The sequence below is a fragment of the Panthera pardus genome, unplaced genomic scaffold (genome assembly GCF_024362965.1).
Source record: "Panthera pardus isolate Hobbes unplaced genomic scaffold, ASM2436296v1 HiC_scaffold_3, whole genome shotgun sequence".
NCBI classification, from domain to species: Eukaryota; Metazoa; Chordata; class Mammalia; order Carnivora; family Felidae; genus Panthera; species Panthera pardus.
In genome coordinates, this window is record NW_026526876.1 from 17,320,802 (window position 1) to 17,345,387 (window position 24,586).

A 24,586-nucleotide genomic window follows, 5' to 3' on the forward strand; every position below is an offset into this window, starting at 1 on the left:
ACAGGCAAGAAAAAAAAAAACCAGCGGGTGAGTCCTAGGACAGAGTCCCGTGTGCCCGGGGCCCTGCTGCTCTGAGACCAGACGTGTGGCCCGACTCCAGCTTCATCCGCGAGGTGAAAGGCACCAGGTCGGCTGTCCCAGGAGCTTACACCCAAATGTCTCTTCCCGTGTCAGCCATCCTGGGGACGCCACAGTCACGGCTCAGCAGGGCCGAGAGGGAGCCTCCCACAGCTGCCAAGGGGAGGGGACACACTGTGCAGATCTTGGATCCTCTCAGGGGGCAAATCTGCTGACACAGGAACAGGAAATGCTTCGAATGCAAACTACTCTGTTGGGGGGGGGGGATGGTCTCTAAAAGATGAGAGAAGACATGTAAGCTAGTGACACCCACTCGGGGAGTAAAGGCCAGACTTTCCTACAAGGCCCCGCAAGCCCCCACGCCCCCGGCCCCTCCAACCCGGCTCAGAAAAGCCTTGTTCACTCACCATCGTGCCGGGCCGGACCGGCTGCCTTTGCACTGGCTGCTCCCTCTGCCCCGCCCCCGCGCTTCCAGACTGTCACGTGACTTCTTCTCTTCCCTTAGGATTTGGGCCCTTTCCTGACGACCCCTTCTGAAACTGAACCCCCCCCCCCCATCCACCCACCCCTCCACACTGGCCCCGTTTTCCTTTCCTGCAGAGCACATACCCTGCTTCTCCACATTTTTAAGGACTGGGTTCTGGTCCCCCCTGCTCCAGAATGGAAGCGCTCCGGGGGACGGGGAGTTTCCTGTGACTGGCTCCCGTCCCGGCCTCATGTGGCCAGCAGGAGGCGCCCAACCCACCGTTTGTTCAATTCATCAGAAAGCAGTCAACCAGGGTCACAAACCCGAGAACATTTAGTACTCTGCCTAAAATTGGGCTTCGGGATCGCAACTCTTTCCCCTGATTCAGCAGCACTTTCCAAGCGGACGACAACCAGCAATCCAGACCTCACCAGCTCGGCATAGATCTTGTTCAGCTTTGGTCTGTACCTTTCAACTTGCAGCTATGAGCAGCGTTCTCTCGAGAGATGCCTCTAAACCCTTCACACACGGTCTGGCACCTCAAATACTGGCTTGTGTATTGCACGGGGGTCCTTACCAAAGAAAATCTGCTCACACTGAGTAAAGCCACCTGCTGTCGGGTGGGGAATCCGGAGTGAATCCGGATGGAACGTCGCATCACCCTCTTCTCCCCAAGCGCCAGTGTCCCGTGCCCGGGTTGGGTTCAGCTCGTCCATGACACGATCAACACCTCCCAGACACCGTGTGCAACTGGGACACCCTGGCAGATTCCTAACAAAGAGCCCAGCCCTGCAGATTAACCTTCCGCATAACTTTCTGGTGAAATAAGGGCTCGGCTGCATTAAAAACCTAGAACTGGACCAAGTTGCCAAAGACAGCAGGGTGGTGTGGGATTGCATCCCCTAGTGGCCAGAGAGGGAACTTCAAAACCATGACTCGCTGTAACTCTTCCGCGGTTGTTTTCATTCCATTTCCTGCTACAGGCCTTTTGTGTTCCACGGCTGTTGTTGACATTAAAAATCACTTCTCGCGGACCACGCGTTTCGTGATCTAGTGCTCCGCTGAAGAGTCTTTGGCAGCCTGGGCTCCTGCCCCTACTTCAACCCTCTCTCACACAGTCCAGAGGAACAAAAGCCAGAGATGCTGAAGCCCAAGGGCGTCCTACCGCAGCCTATTTCAAATTATGTGTTCTTTGGGGAAAACACCGTCGCCGCGCCCAGGGAGGCATGAAGGAGCTGCGACCGAAGGAGCGGGAGACCGCTGGCATCAGCCACACGAAACGGCCTCCCGAGTCTCCTCCCGTGGGTTCGGGGCTGCCCTCCCCTCGCCGACAGCGCCCAGCACACCGCGTTCGTGCACCGAGGTGCAGTCGCAGAGACGGGGCTGGGGGTGCAGGTTCAGAGTCAAGCAGCCCCATCAGGGGAGCGCTCCAGCAGACTGAGAAGACGAGCAGGCATCCTGAGGGCTGCGGGACTGCCAAGGAGGACCGCGTGGTCTCAGCCCACACCACCCCGCATCAGAGCATCCCTTCCCCTGTCCCGGGCGGGCTCTTCCGCCCCAGGTCTCAGACCAAGCCACGTGGACCCACCGGGGACGACACTCGAGCACCCAACCCCCGCCAACATCGATGTCAAACGGGAACGGAAGGCGGCACGTGCACATCACAGACGACTGCCCAGCCCAAGCACATCCGGTTTTGCCTTTCCCGCCCCAGAAACACCACGTTCCTGCTCGGGGGGGGGGGGCCAGAACGATCGGAGGCCTCCGGTGAACCTACCGAAGCAGAGGCTGCGGTAACTCACTGAGCCAGTCTGCAGACAGAGCCCACGGCTGCTCCGCTGGACGCCACCGAGGCCAGACCGGGCCCTGCCCACGGCCACAGTGGCCGTTTGCCCTCAAGAAAAACACCGCAGGAGAGCAAAGCAGGAAGCGGGCGTCGAAGTTGCTTATTATTCCAGAAATGCCAACAACACACGCTGTGTTCCCCAGTACACACGTCTTAACACAACGTCAGTCTGGGCAACTGATACTTCCGCCGAAGACGAGCGTGTAGAGGGCGGGTGACCACACTGAGAGTCACGTGCTCGTGTGAGCGCCCCAAACGTGGACACTAACAGGCTCAGAAAGCCAGGAGCCTGTAGCAAACCCGCCTCAGCTCCCACGCTTGGCAGCAAGGAGGACCTTCCTGTCGCCCTCCCGGGCCCGCCTGCGCAGCAACAACCTAGAGGCTCACAGCCAGGAGCACCGTGAAAGGCTCCGAAGGTCCGAGAATGTCCATCAGCCAAGGCGGATCTCAAGTGCTCCTGACTCGCTCACAGACTCCTCCCAGGCACCCGCCTGTGGGCGTCCCTGTCCTCAGAGTCCCCCATTTTACTAAGAAACAGGGAAGGGGCCTGAGGTCGCAGTGCAGGCCAGGGCGCAGCTGGGATGGGAGACCCCGTGCTAACTGTCCAGGCTGTGCGGAACGTGGGAACGCCTGCCCTTCGGTGCGGAGGCGCTTTCTGGGGCCTCTGAATGGACATTTCCCTTGGGGGCCACGCCCCCCACCCCCACATCTGTAGTCTCGGACTGTCGGTCCGTTATAAAGCCCGCTGACAGTTCACCTTGCAGGTTTTAAGTTACATTCTCGGCTTTGCAGGCACCAGTGGGCCCGACCCTCCCCGCACTTGAGCTGGACAAGATGAGGGGCGGGGGAGAGGATGCCAAGACACCCACCCAGTATGGGGGCGCCTGGGTAGCTCAGTTAAGCATCCGACTCTTCACTTCCCTTCAGGTCATGATCTCAGGGTTCGTGGGTTCAAGCCCCATGTCCGGCGTTGATGGTGACGGCACAGAGGGATTCTCTCTCTCCCTCTCTGCCCCTCCTTCTCACTTTCTCTCTCAAAATGAACAAACTTAAAAAAAAAAAAAAAAGGACGTTATACCCCAACTGTAACGAGAAGAGAGCACGAAAACAGTCCCAGGCTCACCCTACGTGTACAACCGTCACTAACGCGACAGCTACAAACACAGGCGGGCTGGGTTTTCCTTTTCTCACATCAGTAGGTGGTGAACAGTCAGAAGACAGGAAGGCCTGGGAGAGACGGGGCGGAGACATCGGGGAGGGAGCAGGGACCGGCAGTGCCTGGCAGCGATCAGTGCCAAGGTCACAGCCGTCTTTGGAAATTCTACCCCAAGTGACGTCTGAACAAGGTGACCACCACCTTGAGCTACACCAGCCTTCCCCCTGCCCCCCTCAGACCACGGAGACAACAGTCACTTCCCTCCACGCGTCCCCAGCGCTCACACTTCCTAGAGACCCGTGGCTGGCTCCCTACGTCACTCTCCAGCTGGGAACACTGCTGCCATCGACGTTTCTCAGAAGCAGAAGCGACACGTCACGCACAAGGTCGCTGGGAACGAAAACCACGAAGTGCGTGAAATGCTCCTTGGGGACTGACCCCTTTTATTCAGGTCCATACAAAACAGGGTCTGAAGCACGAACAGGGCCCGCGTTCCAAAGTGACATGGTTGAGGGAATGAAACCAAAGGAATCTGGAAAGTTCCAGGCCCCAACAATTCTATTTCAGGCACACGGAACCAGGCAGAAAAGAAACTGGCACACGTTCAGCCTGCACACAGATCTTCCCGTAAACTCACCTGCAAAGAAAGTGCACGTCAGTTTTTATTCTACCTGGGCAAGTCTGTTAGCACCGTAAGACACCCTCCAGAATCGAGCAAGCGGCCCCGGGACACAAGGTGGGAGGTAGTGACCCTGCGTCTACCAGCCCCTCCTCCCTCCAAGCCTGCGGGCTCCCTCTGAGGGCTCATCACCTTCTACCTCAAGGCACCCACAGTGATTTCCCAACCCACCTCCCCCTGGGCTGTAATCCGCATACCGCCTGGGGCCTTCCTCAGAAACCTGCCTGCACAGGAGCCACGGCAAACCTGAACTCTGACCGAGCCTCTACACCCCACGCCCACCCACCCACGCCTTCCTCCCGTCCTGCCCGATTCCGGCCATTTAGTTCCCCAGTTTGGCCCGAACGTGTGAGCTGCTCACATCCCCCAAGCATTTTCAGGCTTCCTGCTTTTTGCCACACTTCAGCAGCTGGAAACAGCCGTTATGTCCTCACAGGGGTCCCATTCCACGAAGTCCTATTGGAAATGTCCCTCCCCGTGGCTCCATAGCATATGACGTTCACCTCTCCGGATGCTAAGCCCCTCAACACCCAGGACCACTTTTCCTCACATCCCCTCCGAGGCACAGACGTGACGCGGTGACCCCTGCAGGCACTGCTCCCTCTGCATGGGGACAGCCCACCAGGCCGAGGAAGCAGGAGGGGCAGGAGGACGTCTGGCCAAGAGCCCAAAGTCCCAAGTCCCACCAGCAGGCACTGCGGTGGGCGAGCTCCTGGGGAGACAGTGGGAGGGTTCTCAAAAAGCAGGATCCCTCTCAGCCTTGACCCGGGACGGGATGCGGTGCAGGAGACACGAGAGGGTGCGTGTGGCATGATCCCAAAAAAGGTGCTCCCGTGCCCTTCAAAACGCACTACACGCGTGCCCGACGGTGGCGGCCACCAGCTACGTGTGACTGTTTATGCTGAAATTAACATGACAAATCTTGTTCCCCAGGAGCACCAGCCACGCTGCCAAGTGCTCACTGCCACCTGTGGCTCGTGGCTGCTCAACTGGACAAGGCGGGTGTAGACCACTTCGTCACCGCGGCATGTTCTATCGGACAGCACAGTTCTGTACACAGTGTTCTCTTGAAATTACAGATTTTAGCACCTCATCCTCTTACTTAAAACCCACGATGCCCCACATTCTTAGGAAAGATCAAAACGCTCACATGAGCCACAGGCCCTGTGTGGTCTGGCCCTTCCCCGCCTTTTCAGCTTCATTCCACCCCATTCTCTTGCTTTTTGGGTTATAATGGCCTTCTTTCGGCTCCTCCACTAGCCACAATCTGCTAGGCCACCGGGCCTTTGCACGTGCTGCCCCCCCGGCCTTCCACGGAGCCCCCACATATCCTCCAGACTCCAGCTCAAGGATCCCATCCTTAGGAAAGCCTCCATCACGCTGTAATTCGCCTGCTAACAAGGCTGGGCTTTGAATTACACCCTCTTTAGTGCAATCATCTAACCTCTTCTCCCCCCGACGGGGGCTGTAGCTCCCTGAGAACCAGGGCCTGGGCTGTTTTGTTCATCTCTGTACCCTTAACGTTCAGCACGGTGCCTGGCCAAAATTATCAACATTTATTAAAAGTCTCCACACTCTGTTTACAGATGTTTGGGAACCACCGTTCTCGGATACTAACTGTAAGGGTTTTTTCCTTCTTTCAGCGTAGGTCCTGTTTGCAGTATCATACATGATCATCAAACTGCTGCTAGAATGTTCACACCTGTTACTGCAAATTCAAACCCCAGGAAAAACTTGCTCCCGGGAATTTACTTTAGGTCAGGGTCCGGCTGTCTGGTTACAAGGCTGCACCCGCAAGCCGGCAGGTTCAGCAACACAGGAGCCTCTCCCCAGACCATCGGCCTCAAGACTCTCCGTCCCCGTGACTGGCATACCTGGATCCCCATAGGGAGGGTGCTCTGGGTGCTGTGACCGACGAGGACAAAGCGGCCAATCGGTGCCTGCCTGCATCTAATCGCCGGGGGACGGGAAAGTTCTCGTTTTCCGAGGAGACCCTGGGGAAAGAGTAACAACGCGCTCTAGGAGGGTGTCTCATCCGCTATCTACACGCTCCCCAGAAGCCGCCTTGTCCCCCGCCCCGGCGGGGCCTCCAAGACTCATCGGCCAGCAGCCGCACCTACTACTGCCCGCCCCGCCCCGGCTTCGGAGCCCGCGTTCGGCCCGAGCCCCCTCTGCCTCCCCGTCCGGGGCCTGCGGGGAGCGAGGCCCGCGCCCCGCCGAGAGTCGTCATCACCGCCCCCGCGATCAGCCCGTAGCCAAGTGCGGGGGACAAAAGGGCAGGGGGTCCTTTCCTCCCAACACGAGGAAGCACGCTTCCGCGCTCGCTGCCCGCCCCACCTCGCGCCAAAGCCGCGGGACGCACCGACTTCCGGCCGGAAGTGACGACTCACCATAGAGGCGGCAGCCAGAGGGTCTCCCTGGGCTTTGAAACTGGGTCCTCCATGGCCGTCTTAAAGGGGCCGAAGCCGGGGATGCGGGTTCCAGGGGGATGTGCGCCGCGGCAGGTGGTGGGAGAGCCCTAGCGCCAGGCAAGCGGAAGGGACCCGTGTTTGTCGAGGCTCATCCAAGCTATAGCATGTATGAGTGTTTCATTCTTGTTTATGGCCAAATGACGTTCCACTCTAATAGGCAAGAATTTTTTTTTTTTTTTTTTTTTTTTAATGTTTCTTTTTGAGCCGCAGGAGAGGGGCAGACAGGGGGACAGAGGATCTGAAGCAGGCTCGGCACCGACAGCAGTGAGCCCCATGCGGGGCTAGAACTTACAAACGGAGAGATCATGACCCGAACCCACTGAGCCACCCAGGCGCCCCAATAGGCAGGACTTTGAAGGTTATGCCCACATCAAGAGGAGCGTGGAGGTGCCAAATGCCCCCACCTCCAATGGTGACTTGCTCGAGCGGACACAAAGGCTCACACTGCCTGTCCTCTGCTTTCTTTCTGGCCTCTCCAGCGGAGATGGGCCGAGCAGCCAGCACAGGGACTGTATGTCCCCTGAATCTCCTGGGCAGAGCCGTGGCCTCACCCGCAACCCCCCACCCCAGGCTGCTCTGTCCTCAGGTCCTCAGTACTTAGTGGTGGCCTTCTTAACGCAGAGCCACCTCTGATTGCTCAAGGGCTGTGGGCGGCTCCCCCCGAAACGTGCCACACACAGGGGGAAGCCCTAGGCTCCAGGATTCCGCCCCCCCCCCCCCCGGGGCCTCTTCTCTCCCCTCTGGGTTCCCACTGATGAAGTTTTGGGGTGACGGGGGTGTGTGTGTCCATGAGGTTCAGAGCCGACGGCCAAAAAGGAATTCTTGAAGACGTCTTTGGTGCAGAAAGCACGGGGACAGGACCCATGGGCAGGAAGAGCTGCACTGGGGTCCTGATGGGTCACTCACTGTATACCCTCAGGTTGGGACAGGGTCAGGGGTAGAGTAAGTCCGTAAGGAATTTTGGAAGCAAGGTTTCCAGCACCTTGAGGGGCTAGCTGTTGCTAGAAAAATAGCATTTATTGCCATTTAATAAAACGTCAGTCATGAGACTGAGTCACGTGACAGAAAGCCAACTCAACTTCTATTAGAAAGTGGACTTACTCATGGGTGGAACTGATGTGTCCGGGGGTGGGGGGGGGGGGCGGGGAGGAGCTGCAGAAGTTCAAGAACCCCGTCACGGGATGCGGTCAGGCCTCTGGACCTCTGGCTGCCCTCCCTCCTCTCCTCTCCAGGTGGTGGAGGGAGGGTGAGGGTGAGGCGGGGCCCAGAGTGGACAGCTCCGGGACAGGTGAGGCCGGAGGGACAGCGGTATAGCGGGTCTGGGGGGCAAAGTTGCTGTTCGTGCCCCGGTCCCTGGACCCTGTGCACGTCACCTCACAGTGCAGAAGGGACTTTGCAGGTGTGATGAGGTTAGGAGGCCTGGGGCGGGAGATGGTCCAGGGCGCTCCAGGTGGGCCCAATGTCATCACAAGGGGCCTCCCCGAGTGGGAAGCAGGAGAGTCCGGAGATGTAACAACAGAAGCTGCTGCACTTGAGGGTGGGGGGAGGGGGCCATGAACTTGGAATGCAGCAGCCACTAGAAGCTGGAAGGAAGCAAGAAAAGGCTTCTCCCCTGGAGCCTCCAGAAAGAACCAGCCCTGCAGATGATGAGGTTGTGGGAGGCGATGGGGGGGGCGGAGGGGCTTCATGGAGTCTGGAGCCGACGGCCAAGAAATAATTCTTGAGACGTCTTTGGTGCATAAAGGTGATTTTATTAAAGCATAGGGACAGGACCCGTGGGCAGGAAGAGCTAGCTGCCCCAGGACCATGGGGAGAGACTGGTTATGTACTTGGGAGTTTGGCGGAGGTCAAGTCCAGGGGAAGTTTCCAATGAGATTTTCCGAGGCTAAATTAGACTCACAGGATCCTGGAGGCCTAGCTATTGTCAGGCTAAGGTTGTCTTTCCCTCTAGCAAAGCGCCAGCGGTAACAAGCGGGGGGGTTCCTGGAGAAACGTTTTGCTCTGCCGGCCTCAAGGATTTGCCAGTGGGCTGCTGGTTCTAAGGAAATTTAATTTCATCTGCCATTTCCTTCTGCCTTTGTTTCCCACGTCGCAGTCAGCTTGATTTATCACATTTGGCCGCCAGGGAGTTCAGAAAAGTACAGCCTTTTAACTGGGTACTCCTGCTGCCGGAGGGACAGGGGCTATTGGGGGGGTGACTCTGGTCTCTTCCAGGGCCCTGCAGGGTGTTTGGAGGCCCAGCAGTGAAAGGGCCAGGCGACAGCTGGTGCTCGGAAGCGGCTGATGTGCGGCTCTGTGTCTTTGTTTTCAAAAATGTCTCCTCTGAACGCCGAGCGCATTTATACCTGTAACAGGAACTCCCCGGATGGGCAGTGATTAAGCGATTTGCGGACCCGTTACTTTGGCGTAACAACCTCTTCATCATACAAGAGTCACGGTGGAGAGGAGGAACTAATGCCCAGGTTTGGAGTGATGCCCAGTGGTGAGCGGAGTGATGCCGGCTCAGCTTAATGAGGACTCTCTATCCCCTTCAGTCTAGTGGCTCGGAGAGGCCCAGGAGGACCCGGCTAAGCCCTGTCACCTCTCTGAGTGACTCTGGGTGTCCTCGCCCAGAAGCCAGGGGGCTGGGGCAAGCCACGATTCAGCAGACAGGGGCTGTGTTCTGGACCCACCTTAGGAGACTTCCTATTGGGGGCCAGCGAGTCCTGGGGTTTGAATGCCAGGATATTGTGCGCCTTTGAACCTGACACCCGGCACGCCCCCTTTCTAGGGCGGTGGGCATCCTGCCCTGGCTTTGCAGAACTGGCCCCCTGTCCCCCCTGCCTTCCTTCCCCTCTTTCTCATCAGTGTCGGGGAGCCCTTCCAACATGCCAGGGGTTTTAAGTGCACTGCCTTATCCCCACAACAGTCACACGAAGCAGGTATTGTGAGGAGGAGAAAAACTGAGACCCGGGGGTTAGGGACACAGAGCTGCCAGGTGACGGAGGCAGAATTTGAACCCAGAGTGGGTGCTCTCAACCCTACACTACGCCCCAAATCTGAAGTCCCCCCGCCAAAGTATTCCAAGCAGGGCTGCTGGATTTAGCAAAGCAAAACAAACAGGTTGCACAATTAAGTACGAATTTCAGATAAACAACACATAATTTTTTTTTAATGGGGAAAAAAAATTTTTTTAGGTTTATTTTTGAGAGAGAAACAGAGACAGAGACAGAGCATGAGCGGAGGAGGGGCAGAGACAGAGAGGGAGACACAGAATCCGAAGCGGGCTCCAGGCTCCCAGCTGTCAGCACAGAGCCCGACGCGGGGCTCGAACTCACGGACTGTGAGATCATGACCTGAGCTGAAGTCGGACGCTCAACCGATTGAGCCACCCAGGGGCCTGTTTTTTTGTTTTTCTTTTTGTTTTTAACATTTATTCATCTTTGAGAGACAGAGCATGAGCGGGGAAGGGGTAGAGAAAGGGAGACACAGAATCCGAAGCAGGCTCCAGGCTCCGAGCTATCAGCACAGAGCCCGACGCGGGGCTTGAACCCACGAACCGTGAGATCGTGACCTGAGCCGAAGTCAGAGGCCTAATTCTGACTGAGCCACCCAGGCACTCCCAGAATTTATTAATGAGGGATTTTGCTTTTTATCTTTTTAACCTAGTCTTTGAAATCCGGTGTGTATTTTAAACTCCCGGCTCATTGGGGTTTGCACAAGCCCTGTTTCAAGTGCCCAGGAGTCACGTGGGGCTTGTGGTGGCCTGGAAAGTGCTAGCACCTGGAGGCTGGCCAAGCCCGGTGCCCGGATTCTTCGGGATAGATAGACAAGGAGGGAGGGAAGGTAACCCCACCCCCATGGCTGCCTGGGTGCGTGGCTTTGTGATAATTGCTTTTCTGTACATGGTGTGATTTCACCTTCAGAGAAAGCTTAGGAACTAGGGATTACTGTTATTATATTGGAGGCTCCGACTTGCCTGAGGTCACTCAAAATTCCCTGGTCGCCAACTCCCAACAGCTGACCGCCCCCATGATCTGCCAGAATCTGTGATGCCCCCAGAATATCTGTGATGACCAGCCAGGCTGGTCAGCTGGCTCAGGGTTTTGGCTGCCCCGTCCTCCCAGACCACTTCCCCAGGCCGCCCTCCAGGGTAGCACGGGGGGGGGGGGGGGGCCTGGGAAGCCAAACACGACAGCTCTCCCTCGACTAAGAACGAGTTCTGGAGGCTGAGAGCAGACGTGCTCCGTTCTGCCTTCTGTGGAAGGAGCCGGGGGTTGGGGGGAGCTGGGGCCCCCACCATGCGTCTGGATTTATGCCCTTGCCCCGCAGCCCGCCCATCTTGTGGTCACACGCTTTCCTGTAGCAGCTGGTGCTTTCGTTTTAAACCCATTTATTTAGCCGGGTGCTCAAAGGACTTCTGGTTACTGTCACTCTGCGGGACTGCCAGAACCGATTTCCTAGATCTCTTCTCGTTTGCTGCTCTCAAGCTGTGGGTTCCTTCTGAGTCCCGGAAGGAAAATATTTTCGAAAGATGCCATCTTCGGGAAGGACCCTCTCCCCGCCAGGCTGGGAGTTGGAGGGGGCTTGTCCTGGGCTGCCCCAGCCTGGTGACTTCTGCACACAAGTGGGCACATTTCAGGACCGGAGAGGCACAATGGGAGGCAGGTGGGGCAGGGGAGAGGAAGAGGAGGGAGGGTGGGGGGAGGAGGGTGGGGAGGGGAGGGGAGGGGAGGGGAGGAGAGCTCCTGCTTGGATGTCTTCAGAGCAGTGCTTCTCTGGGGCGCCTGGGTGGCTCAGTCCGTTGAGCGTCCGACTTTGGCTCAGGTCATGACCTCACGGTTCTTGGGTTCGAGCCCCGCATCTGTGCTGACAGCTTGGAGCCTGCTTCAGATTCTGTGTCTCCCTCTCTCTCTCTCTCCACCCCTCCTCACCCCCCGTCTGTCTGTCTGTCTCTCTCTCTCAAAAATAAATAAAAACATTAAAAAAAAAACAAAACACAGAGCAGTGCTTCTCAACTTGGGTGGCACCTCAGAATGCTCTAGGAGCTTTAAAGACCCTGAGGCCAAGCATCGCCCCCACTCGCCCTGAAATACTGATTTTATGGGTCTGGGGTGTGGCCTGGGAATCAGGATGTTTCAAGGCTCCCGACCCATTCTACTGAGCTGGATTGAGGTGAGACAGTCCTGCAGGTGTGAGAGGACTGAGTTAGTCCCCTGTCCAGAGTCCCCTGTCCACCTGAAAATGGAGAAAAGGATATGAGCGCTTTCGATGGGGCGCGGCCGCAGCGCCCTCCCCAGAGCTCACCTGGTTTTGGAGGAGTGTGTACCTTCCCATCTATTGACTGGACAATTTTACACCTCTTGGCGGGGCGGGGAAGGGGGAAAGAGAAGTTAAGTCATTAAAACTGAAATAACTTTTGTCCATAACATCACAAATGGCTTTTGTCTCGCGGGGACACGAGAGGGTGGCATCGATCAGCAAATCCCATTCTGGCATTCCTGATTGCCCGGGTTCACGGCTGATTTGCACATTCTCTTTTCAACCAGTCATCTTGTCAGTTTCCTCATTTATTAGCAGGTTGGAAAAATTATTTATACATATTCACTTTTTTAAATTAAAAACCTTTTTTTAACATTCATTCATTTTTTGAGAGGCAGAGAGAGACAGCGTGAGTGGGGCAGGGGCAGAAAGAGGGAGACGCAGAATCCGAAGCAGGCTCCAGGCCCCGAGCTGTCAGCACAGAGCCCGACGTGGGGCTCGAACTCACAGACCGCGAGATCGTGACCTGAGCTGAAATCAAGAGCCGGATGCTTAACTGACCGAGCCACCCAGGCCCCCTAGTCTTTCTTATTTTTCATACGCACACTCAGGGGTTTCACTGACCTCTAAACAGCAGGTTAGCTGTATCTCACGTGTTTTCGTATCGCACAGGACCAGGACACGTGGGACAACTCTCCTGCCCTCCGGCGGAGTCTCGGGGCCGTGCTCCTCCTCCCGCTGCGGCCACTGCGGTCACGACTGCTCGTCCTGGGCCCAGACCCAGCGTCCAAGTCGGGAACGCGGAGGCCGTAGACGTCTTCCGTCACAGCCTTGGAAATCACAGCATCGCTTCCAACAGCCCTGTGTCGACCCAAGCCAGATCCTGTCGTGTGGCCAACTCAGCCACCTCGCATCCGCCACGGAAATACTGCACGTCTGTTCGACTTCCATCAAGTGCAGAAACAGACCCGACGCATCTGCAGAATAAGTGTCCGAATGGTGGCTGCGTCTGGGGGTGGGGATAGACTGAAAACAGCACAGGGGAATTGTCCGGGGTCCTGGCAAGATTCTACGTGTTGTGTGAGGCTGTTGGTCACATAGGTGTATGTGCGTTTGTCAAAACCCATCAAAGTGTGCACTTAACAGCTGTGCATCTTACTGTATAGAATTGTATCTCAGTAAGTAACCAACAACCACAAATACCACGCGCCTATCTGGGTCTTAGAACCCCTCCCCGCAACACACACACACATACACACACACACACACACACACACACACACACACACACACAGACACACACACCCAAAGACCAGAGCCAGCGACTAAGGCTTGTTTATTTAGGAAATAATCCTGTTCAAGGAGTGAGGGGCTGGGGGACGAGACAGGGGAGGAGGGAACACCAATATCAACCAGAATGTGTCATTAATTTACTGCCCCCGGTGACTGGTGCTTGACTTCACCGGGACCTTCTCGGGAGCCTTATGAAACGCATCTCGGAACCGTCTGCCCGAGAGGGCAGAGGGGAAGGACTTTTCCATTGACTCCTGTCCCTCATGGGTCCCAGTTGACTTCCCAGGCATTAACTCAAGGGTGCTTCTGGGTTGTTCAGAGGTTCATAGGCAGCTCCCAGGTGGCCCCCAGGGACGCTTGCTCCTGGGATTCTCAGCCCTGTGTAGTCCCATTGTGTTCTAGCACTTGGGGACAGAGCATCACCTGTTGGCCATCCATCTAGCACATCCACTCTATCCTAGAGGATGGTTCGGCTACACGGCAGGACGTTACCCCAGTCAGGTGCCTTTGACGAGCCTTTAGTGAGCCATTCCACTGTTCTCTTAGTCCAGATGTTTCCAGATGATGGGCTATTATTTATATGGTAAGGTCAATGGATCTCACGGTCAAGTGCACATTATCACATCTCCTCTGCCTCTGGGACTTAGGAGTGGGAACTGATTGGGACGGGAGGGAACTTTCTGGAATGATAGCAATGCTGGGTATAGTGATAGAGGTTTGTGACACACAGTATAGGAATCTGTCGAAACTCGGCAGATATACGCTGAAGATCTGGACATTTCTTTGTGCTTTACTTTGCCCCCCCCCAAAAAATGCAAATAAATGTATAGCTCTAGTGAACGAAAGCCATGCTCAATTATTTCGGGGTGTACCGTGACAGCAATTTCCTTTTATTTATTTATTTTTTATTTTTTAAAAGTAATCTCTGGGGGCGCCTGGGTGGCTCAGTCGGTTAAGCGTCCGACTTCGGCTCAGGTCACGATCTCGCGGTCCGTGAGTTCGAGCCCCGCGTCGGGCTCTGGGCTGACGGCTCAGAGCCTGGAGCCTGCTTCCGATTCTGTGTCTCCCTCTCTCTCGGACCCTCCCCCGTTCATGCTCTGTCTCTCTCTGTCTCAAAAAAAATTAAACTTAAAAGAAATTAAAAAAATAAAAGTAATGTCTGCACCCAATGTGGGGCTCGAACCCACAACCCTGAGATCGAGAGTCACATGCGCCACCAAAAGAGGGAAAGGGGGTTCTTGACGCCTCGAGGGCGTGGGGGGACTTGAAATAATCTGGACGTAAGCATTCTTCTGGACAATAGTGATCCACGGAGCAGGACAAACTGGGGATTGATTTGGCCGCTTCTCATCTTGAGGGTGTGACGAGCAGGTGTGTCAGGGCTGCGGGGAGCTCATGACCGAGAGGACAGGCTTCGAATCTTGACAAGCGATGTCGCAGCGACGCGAATCGTCTCAGTCGCGTCCACTTGGAGGTGAAGTGTCAGGCAAGTCGCCGAAACTTTGCTTCAGTGCGTTTCCTCGCGTGCAGTGTGGGCATCGTTACGCCTCCCCCCACAGGTAGGGTTAACCGGAACCCCGTCTGCAAAAACGTGTTGTGCCTGGCACACGTAAGTGCTCAATAAGGGGCAGTTTTTATTCCTCTACCTACGTAGGTAAAGCACTTGCCCCAGAGTCGTTGATTTCATCCGGGCCACGATTCAGGAGGACACTATCTGTCGGGATTGGAGCCCAGGAGACAGCCCGTCAAGTACAATATTTCTGACATGTGGTTACTCGTGGATCCTGTACGTCCACTGCTTCTCAGCCCCTTTGATTTTCCGCGGAGCTTGACAAGAAAATCTCCTACATCTCCCCGCGTCCCACAACGTGTCAGTGTCGCTCTATTATCTGCTACATTTCTTTTCTCCCCGCCGTCTTTCTTTCAAAGCGGCAGCTACAAGAGTGAGGAGCTTGTACGTGTTTTATAAATCCTTTCTCCCTCCTGTCGATTGCTTGGCAAGCGTCCGATCCCATTATGACACGGAGAATCAACTGCGGGCCGCGGGGGGGTGCTCGCCGAGCCGCTGGAAAGCCTGGGCGCCCACTCGTCACCCTCTCCCGCGCGGCTGCCGGCCCCGATGTTCAGCACATCAGACACTCGATGGCTCCCGACTTCCTCCACCGGGCTTCATATTTGACAACCAGCAGGCTCTACAGAGGGTCTGCTCCTTCCTGCTTCGGTGAAAAACTGGCAGGTGGGGGGGGGGGTGGATCGTAAAGTCCCCTCCTCCTTTCTTTTCCCTCTCGTCTGTGAGGGCTTCCAGACACACATGACTTATTTATATTCTGACTCTGAAAGAGGCTTGTTCTGAGGATGCCTGCTGGGTAATTGAAGGATGGTCTTTGGAATTTTTCTGTTTCCCCTGTCAGCGTGCTATTCAGTTACCCACAATGGCATTCCTGCAGAATAGAGTGCTCTTGCCAGCTCTGGCCTGATTCTGTCTACACTCGCTGCTTCCTCGGCCACTCGAGAGGCGGGGGGTGCCGGATGGTGCCCAGCGGCGCCCAGGAATGGGTGGAGAACGATGGGAAAAACCTTTGTTCGTTCTTTTCCCCCAAGGTTTTCCCATTCTTTTTGCTTTATGGCATCTGTGACGGTTTGCCCGGGATGCAAACCCGTGAGGCAGGGGAATGCACGCAGACTCTTGCGTCAGACGGCCCCGAGTTCAAATCCTGGGGCCCCGCCTGTGGTCGATGAGACCCTTGCTCCCGACTCTCCACTCCCCACCTGTGTCAGAATGGGACACTGTTGCCCTTTGGCGTGTGCGTCTGGGTGTGAGTCTCGAGTCCCTCCTGCCAGATCGGGCAGGGCCTGTGGCTGTTGGGGGCGGAAGGGACCGTGTGGCCCAGGGCATTTCTGCCGTATGTCCTCTATCCACCATGAGAAGGACCGTGTCCCCGTGACTGCTGGCCCCCGACGAATACAGATGGAGCCCGCCTGATCCCACCCTGCAGCCCGGGAGCCGTCCTAGCCGGTCCAGATGACTGGGGTGGGGGAGAAAAAGAAATGTCGGCAGGATTTGGCTAACTTTTTCTTCACAAGACCGGCTACTAATTATTTTAGACTGTGAAGGCCAGATGGTCTCTGTCGCAACTCCTTAACTCCAGCCGTGTGGGGCTAGGCAGCCACAGACGGTTCATAAACAAATGAGTGCGGCCGGGTCCAATAACATTGTATTTATGGACATTGACATTTGAATCATACATAAATCTCTCCTGTCACAGAATAGTCCTCTCTCGGATTTTTTCTTTCTGACCATTTAAAAATGGAAAAACCAGGGGCGCCTGGGTGGCTCAGTCGGCTAAGGGGGTCCAACTCCGGCTCAGGGCGTGATCTCGTGGTTCGTGGGTTCGAGTCCCGGGCCGGGCTCTGTGCTGACCGCTCGGAGCTTGGAGCCTGCTTCAGATTCCGTGTCTCCTTCTCTCTCTCTTCCTCCCCCATGCATGCTCTGTGTCTCTCTGTCTCTCAAAAATAAATAAATGTTAAAAAAAAAAAAAAAAAAGGGAAAAACCACCCTTAGCCTGTGAGCCTTAGGTTAACAGGTGTTGGGCTAGACTTGGCTCCCTGGTTATCGTTGGCCCCCTCCCCCCGCCCTGGTAAGTCACTGACATTGGTAACATTTCTTTGTGATACAGTAAGACAGATGAATCCACTGTTCTGATCATGCAATCTTGGACAAAACACCGTCTCTAAATCTCAACTTTTTGGAGGCAAAACTAGAATATTCCTCTCAGGGTAAATGAAATAGTGCATACAAATTGCTTGGATTATGAGTGTTTAATCTGTTGTGATTTTATTTTATGTTCCAGTGAGGGCGGGGGGGGGGTGCCAAGCGAGGCAGTGTTTCCCTCCCCACAGTGGGGCTCCAGGGGATAACTCTTAGCCGTTGACAGGGTCTGTGGGGAGAGGCCGTGGGGGGCCGGCCCCTAGCTGGGTGCCTCCGGGGCTCCAGTTTTCCCTGTCCTGCTCTCAGGAGTGGAGAAGGCGTCCCTGGGAGAGCCAGGCTTGGGCCTCTGGGTATGGTGCGCATGCAGACATAGGAACTGACAAACCTTTGCCACCTGGAACATTCTGGGGTGCAGGTACCAGGAAGAGAGGACAGGGGGTCTCCTACCCATTTCTTCCTAGTTCTTAGGAGTCATTGGAGAGTGCCTCCAATTCCTAGGGTTCCGTGCGCATGACCATGACACTGAGGATAGGCAGCAGTCGTGCAATGCCCGGAGACATCCCACAGAGGGCTAAGGGCCCAGACCATTGGCACGGCCTGGGCGGACATGGGCATCTTTTCAGAGGGCGTCCTCAGCCATGGAGATGCCCAGAGTCTGAACATCATCCCAAGAAACTCGGAGGGGGAGGGACCTGCCATCTCCATGGAGACCACCTGGAGGGCAGCAGCTCCCCTGGACCAATGGAACGAGACCAAGTCAGAGACAGATGGGGCGGGAGCCCTGCCCACACCTGTCTCAGGCTGCGGCAGGGACAGAGACCCGAGGGCTCAGAACTGGACTGAGAGGAAACCAGAGGGAATTGATTCTTTATTTTTTTTTTATTTTTGAGAGAGAGAGAGAGAGAGAGAGAGAGAGAGATAGCGTGAGCAGGGGAGGGGCAGAGAGAGAGGGAGACACAGAATCCAAAGCAGGCTCCAGGCTCTGAGCTGTCAGCACAGAGCCCGACGCGGGGCTCGAACTCATGAACCACGAGATCATGACCTGAGCCGAAGTCAGACGGTTGACCATTTAACCGGCTGAGCTACCCAGGTGCCCCAGGGAATGAATTCTAATAACAGAGAGTGACCAGAAGGCGATGGGACCTGCCTGAGATGTCAGCAGGAGATGACAGAGTGTGGCTGATGGCGTTGATTAGACAACACGTAAAAGCATCTTATGTTTTTATGTTTATACCCTCGAGCCTGAGGCCGCTCCAGAAGCCAGGTAAACGTTCGATTACAATCCTCATGGTTTCCCTGCACCCCATCTCCCCACTCCCCGCCAGTGGGGAAATGTTTCAGCCTCTTGCCGGAGGAGGGAAGGAAAGGGAGAGGGAGAGAGACAGACACTGTCTGTTAGGCTATGACCTACATGGGTTATAAAAACCTGGAAACACAGCTAAAAGGACAGTTTATGCTACTGAGCTCAAATGAACCAAACGCATGCTTTCTTTCTGGGTCCCTTCCCTGCTCTTCCCCTTAAAACTTCCCATGCATGGGGCACCTGGGTGGCTCAGTGGGTTAAGCTTCCAACTTTGGCTCAGGTCATGATCTCCCGGTTTGTGAGTTCGAGCCCCGCATTGGGTTCTGTGCTGACAGCTCGGAGCCTGGAGCCTGTTTCCATTTCTGTGTCTCCCTCTCTTTCTCTGCCCCTCCCCTGCTTCCTCTCTCTCTCTCTCTCTCTCTCTCTCTCTCTCTCTCTCTCAATAAATAAATAAACTTAAAAAAAAATTCCCATGCATATCCAAGACCCAGTTTTAACTACCTCTTCTCCCCGAGTGGTTTCAGACCAAGGCATGGAGGCACAACTCCTAGCTAAGAACATGAGGCCTCCCCAACCTGCTTGATGGGCAAATTCAGTCCCCAGATTAAAAAACATGTTCTCGTATTCCTAAATTCGTTGACTTGGTCTTACGCCCACCACACTTGGAAGGCTTCCCCAGCTTCCAGAACCTCAAAACATCCGTGCAGATTTTCTTCTAGTTACTTCGATGATTCCTTTTTTTCACATCGATATCTAGAATCCAGCTGGAATTAAGTTGGGTATAAGGATAGAGGCAAGAGGCAAGATGTCGCGACAAATCTGTGCTCCCCGGAGTCACGTAACGCGGCAGCTCTCGCATCACACCTGACAGGTACCGTTCGCACGGCTGGCACGCCCCTGGGAGCCCGTGCAAGGGCCAAGCAGGTGCAGGCCAAGCACAGAGACGGCGGAGTCGGGCAGGACGGCGGCGTTCTCCGAGGCGAGTAGCAGACAGAGAAAAGCAGGCGTTAAGCTCTGAACCCGGAGACACTGCCAAACCTAGGAAGCAGAAACAGGAAGGAGAGCCCTCAAGGGGACAGCCGGCAGAGTCCGCCCAAGTGCGGGCAGCCTGGCTGGAGCTGTTTCTGCTGCAGCTGGGATGGGCATTTCCGAGACAGCAAGGGGTGGGCTTTGGGGGTCTGACATCCTGCCTCGGGCTTAGTCTAGCTGAGAAACCTTGACCCGGCTAACTACCTTTCTGCAAAAGCCTTCATTTCCTGCTTTGTAAACTAGAAACAATGCTCGTCCCTGGGGTTGCTGAGGATTAGCTGAATATTCAGCAAGCTCCCTGGACGGTGCCCTGTGCGGGGAGAGCCTAATATGTTAGTTCATTTCTCTTCCCTCCCTTTTCCTTTGAATTCCACCAGAGGGAAGCTACGGCTGGGGAAGCCAAGGATACATTGTTTCTTCAGGTAAAAAGGTTGCAAGGCATTCTGGGTGGGTTGCTCTTGGGGCCAGAGACGGCTTGGCAGGATTGTTGGGTGTGGGTGTTAGAAAGCAGGGTTTCTCTATCGCACCCACCCTGGAGGGGAACGGAGCCCCAGCGGCACCTGCACGGCCCTTCCGCGGGGTACCTGTAGCCTGTGGGTGTCTGTCTGCCTCAAGGGAAGGATCATGGGGTCCGAAGCTCTGCCCCCAGGACCGTGGGGACTTAGGAAGCCAATCTGGCACCAGCTGCTTGGAGCAAAACAATTCCCACGTGGACCCATCTCCTGGGTGTAAAATAGACGCACCGGCGAAGCCCGTTTGTAAAGGTTTATGAGTGAGCCGGGGTTGCGGAAGCACCTCTCCAGCTCTCCAGAGGGGGGCGCTCGCAGGAAAGGATGAATCACCGAGCGGAGATACAGATAGCCCATTGGTGTCTGGAATCATCTTGGAATGCGACACGGACATAAGGTGCCCTCTCCTTCCTTTCTCTTCCTTTTCTGGTTGCGTTAGAGAGAAACAGAGAGGGAGGGAGGAAGAGTGAGATGACCGATGAAGGGGGGGGGGAGGGCGCGCACGTGCCCTAAGGAAGGACGCTCAAGATGATAAAATAAAGCCCAATTTTTGTCCCTCTAGGGGTGCTCGTCGCAGAAGCCGCTACGGATGTCAGTGGATGTCAGCGCTCACGCGCAAACACAGTGCTCCGTAATCCTGCAGCCACGGCCTGAGGACGGTCACATGTCACCCATGTGTAGGGACCGGGTTCCTGCCGCTCGCGGTCCTTCAGTCATGGTAGGAGGGGAGCAGAGTGTTTAGACCCACGCCCGGGCGCCTGCCATCTCTCTCCTACCTGCTGGAGATGCCCCTGCGGGACAGACGTGTGTTCATCAGACGGATGTCCCTCTGCGCACAGGGGCTCTCTCCGCATAAGTGCCCAGCGAGGGGGGTGTTAAGGGGGTGCGTGGGGGTCCTTTCCAGGGTAGGCTATGGCAAGCCCTCTGGGGGGCTGTCAGCCTTTGTTGCGCTGGTATTCTGGCTCCAACCGAGGGTCCCTAGAGCAGAGATGCTGGACAGTCGTGTGACACGGGTGGAGGGAGGTATGACCTAGCTGGAGTCAGAGGGAACCAGACGTCGTCCCCAGAGATGGCTCGTGCTGCCATGACTCGGCAGCGACCGGGCGCGCTTCTAATCCACCGGCGATGCCTTGCTAATGGGTCACCAAGCGTCACCAGCGTAAATCTTCTTTGTCTGCTGTCTGTCCTCACCATAGAGCTTGGGTTCCGTGAATGCGGGGAAGGTTTTTGTTAAATTATTATGTCCTCAGTAATTAGAGCAGGGCACAGAGTGGTACCGAGGATATTTCGGGAATGGCCGAAGAAAGGAATGAGCAAGGAGGAGAGTGGACGCTCCCGAAGGCAAGGTGCCGGGATTTGAGAGCCACATCTCCACGGACCGCGGCCCTGTTTGGGTCCTTTGCCTCCCTCTGCCCGAATGGCTTGGGTGATCTCTGAGGTCCCCAGGGCTCAGACCGTCCTGAGGCTGCCTGCCTCCTCCATCACTGGTCCAGTTGTCCTGGAAATCTCCTTTATTTTGTTTTTCGGTGGCAGAGATGACAAAGGACAGGGAAAATTTAGCCTCCAGGCCCTTGGTTTGCTTAACAGGTTTAAGGGAAAAGTCACTTCTCCAGCCCACTGTGAGGCTGGCTTGCGATTGCCCCTTGGCCTTGAGAAAGCCCGTGGTGCCTGAGAGGGAGTGGGGTAAACGCAGGGGGGAGCATAGATAAAGGGCACTTGGGGCCCTCCAACATCCCCCCTACCCCCCACCCCCGCTTTCAGAGGTGGGAGGCGTGGGGACAGGGTGGCCGTCCCTTTGCCCGACCACGTCGGTCCCCAGCACCAGGTCTGCGCGGTGGCCGAGACTTCGTGTCCAGGAGCCACCTGCTGGGCCGGGAGGGGGTTTATTTATCAGTGTGAAACACTCCACCCTCCCGAGTGTTTTATGGGATTCCCAAACCATGGCAAGCAGACGAATGTTCTTTCCCCCAAGCTTCCCTCGGGAGAGAGAGAGGAAAAACACGAGGATGGGAGAGATGAAAAGCTTTTTTTCTCCCCCTTCCCCCACCCCCCCTGCAAAACTGGGACTGCACTTCAGATGAAAATAATGCGTCTTGAAGGTGGTGATAAGGTAGAGGCGAAAATTGCCCCCGCGCTGTTTAAGACGGTGCTTCCGGCTTATCTCTGCGGTGCCCGTCAGGTGGAGACGGCATTTGCTGCCGACTGAGAGAGCCCAGGGTGTGGAACAAAAGCTGTCTTTTGAAACGCGGTCTCTGAGAACACTGGCCTATTTTTTTAAAGTGTTTAATTTCAAGGCTTCAACGCATTCTTTTTTTTTTTTCCTTCTTTACAATTTTTTTTTTTTCTCTATAATAGGCGATTGTGGGGCGCAAACAAAATGTGGCCGCCGATTAGGGCTGCGTCTCGCTTGCTCGTCCAACTGTTCTGTCTTTTGTTGTGCCGTGAATGCGTTTTCCTAAGCCACTTGGCTTCTCGGATGCTGTGTATTTAATTTGCCTCGAACATTCCTGCAGATCAGGCCCTTTTAGACCAGCGTTTCGTTAGGGCCTTGTATGATTGCACAGGGAGTGGGGCCACGGGTCCAGGAGACTGGGTAGGGGTGAGGGCGGTCTGCTGGCCCGCTCAGCTGGCTCCACGCCTGCCCCTCCAGGCCGTCTGACGGGGGCTGGGCGTCTCAAACATCTTTCCCCAGTTGCCCTGGCTTTTATCTCCCCCCCACCCCCAGGCTCTTGGGCAAACTATTTCTTTAACATACCAAAAAGCTGACCACTTGACCCACAAAAGCCTGACTTTCTAGAACATTCCTTTACACTCAGAACAATTGTTTGGACTCAGAACAATTCTTTGGACCCCTGTCCTTCAGAGGCCTGCCGGGATGAATTGGGCAGTGAGGGCATCTTCTGAGCTCTGCCGACTTTGAGGGGTTTCTGCTCCGCCGAGGGGCGTCAGCTTGGTGGTGTTGACCCTAAGACATGCTTCATACAGCCGCCCCCATAATTGCAGCAGGTGCCTGACACCCGTGAGGGCCTTGGGGGACGGTGACACAGGGTGGGGCCTGGGGACTGATCTGGGGCCACTCCCGGGGGTAGGGACATCTCTGTAGCCTTTTAAAGACGGGGAGTAATGGAGCTGAGTGTGGGAGGTGAGCGAGCCAGATGTGACTGACATTTTGAGGTCAGAGCGGGCAAACCCGGCGGGGAGGGCCCACGGGACATCAGACACAAGTGGACTTTGCTCTTGACCCCGAGGGAAGATGGGAGCCCGATGATGCACGATCCGTCTGAGGGTTGCCGTGGACAATAGTGTCCCCTCCTCAAAAGACATACTCAAGCCCTAACCTCCTGTGAACGTGACCTTATTTGGAAATAGGGTCATTGCAGATGTAATCGAGCCAAGTTGAAGGTATACTTGATTAGTGTGGGTTGGGGCTCTAATCCAGTATGACTGGTGTCCTTATAAGAAGAGAAGACACACACACACACACACACACACACACGCACACACACACGTGCCCACAGGGACGATGCCGTGCGAATTGCCCACAGCTCCCAGAAGCCAGGAGCGAGGAGGCATGGACCAGTCTGTGTTAGGGCCGCCAGAAGGAACCAAGCCCGCGGACTCCTCGGTTTTGGAGTGTGGCCTCCAGAACTAGGAGAGAGTACTTCCTGATGCTTTAAGTGACCCCCTTGTGGCCATTTGTGACGGGAGAGCGACAGGAAACTCACACGAGGGCCTGCTGTGGGCCGAGGCTTCATATCCGTCCCCGTCGGATTCTGACAACAGCCCAGAGGTGGACGGTGACTCCTTTTCCAAGATGTTCTGAGTGAGCGGCAGGGTCAGGATGGGAACCCTGGCCACCCGATTCCTCAGAGGGCCAGCCCGGGGCAGAGATAGCTCTGCGCCTCTCGTCTCCTGCCCGGACACAAACCCACTCCTGCGTCTCTGCCTCTGGAAGGCTTCTGCCCTCGCTCCCCACCCGCCCCTGCGCACGGGGCCAACTTCTCCTTTCTGCATCCCTCTCGGACTTTGGCCACCCTGCCCTCCACACCCCCTGGCCTCTGGTGGGCAGAGCCGTGGAGCCTGGATGCCAGGGGGAAGCTGAGGTCTCCATCTGAAGTTGGAAACCCTCCCGCAGGCAGGGGGCAAGCGCCCCCGGGTGGGGTCCTCCGCAGGATGAACAGCTGCATCCGTTTCCCCTCAAGCAGGTCCCCCAGGGCCACACCAAGCCTGTTGCTGTCAGAGGGCTGGGCCTGGGTTTGCCCCGTGGAGACGAAACAAGCTAAACTACAGCATTTCAAAGGCGCCTGGAATTCTGGTCTCCGTTTTGGAACACTCCTCCTTGCGGTAAGTCCGGGAGCCACTAGATGGCAGTAAAGACCGAGGCTGGACCAGTGTCACCGCCAGGGGCTGGATAAGGCAGGGGGTGGGAGGGGGGGAGACCCAGAAAACCCATTGCGGGAGAAGAGAGGGCACTCGAGCCGCCGCTGTCCGTGAGGGACCCAGGAAAGGGGACGGAAGGATCAACGTGCAGTGAGGCTGGGCTGGGAGCCCGACGACTGGACGCACGGGAGCCTCTTGGAAGGAAGTCGGTCGGAGAGTCCCCCTGGTTCCTTCATTTTGAGACAGGTGACTTTCCAGAGCCCCAGGCATTTTTCTCAGGGATCACAGGGCCCAAGGCTGTTTGCCGGACGGTGCACATCTGTGTGTCAGGCCAAGGAGACCCAGGGAGATGGCGGCAGTGGCGGGGGGGGGGGGGGTGGCCACAGCAAGGCAGAGCTAGGGGTACTGAGGCACGCGGGCCTGGAG

The 24,586-nt window shown here is 56.1% G+C and overlaps 1 protein-coding gene and 1 non-coding gene across 3 annotated transcripts in view; both read right to left on the reverse strand.

Annotated features, from left to right (window-relative positions):
• The window catches only part of SEC14L1 (SEC14 like lipid binding 1), an 87,420-nt gene extending 80,811 nt beyond the window's left edge, over positions 1 to 6,609 (reverse strand). The window contains exons 1-2 of one of the 2 annotated variants that reach the window (XM_053893101.1): positions 6,563 to 6,609; positions 6,100 to 6,219 (exon numbers count right to left, since the gene is read on the reverse strand). The gene's annotated coding sequence lies outside the window, so the exon portion shown is untranslated. The other variant, XM_053893100.1, reaches the window with a different exon arrangement.
• On the reverse strand, positions 5,875 to 6,063 carry LOC128774367 (small Cajal body-specific RNA 16). Its single transcript, XR_008418945.1, has one exon. It is a non-coding gene; the product is annotated as a small Cajal body-specific RNA 16 (non-coding RNA).
• Positions 6,610 to 24,586: the final 17,977 nt, after the last annotated feature.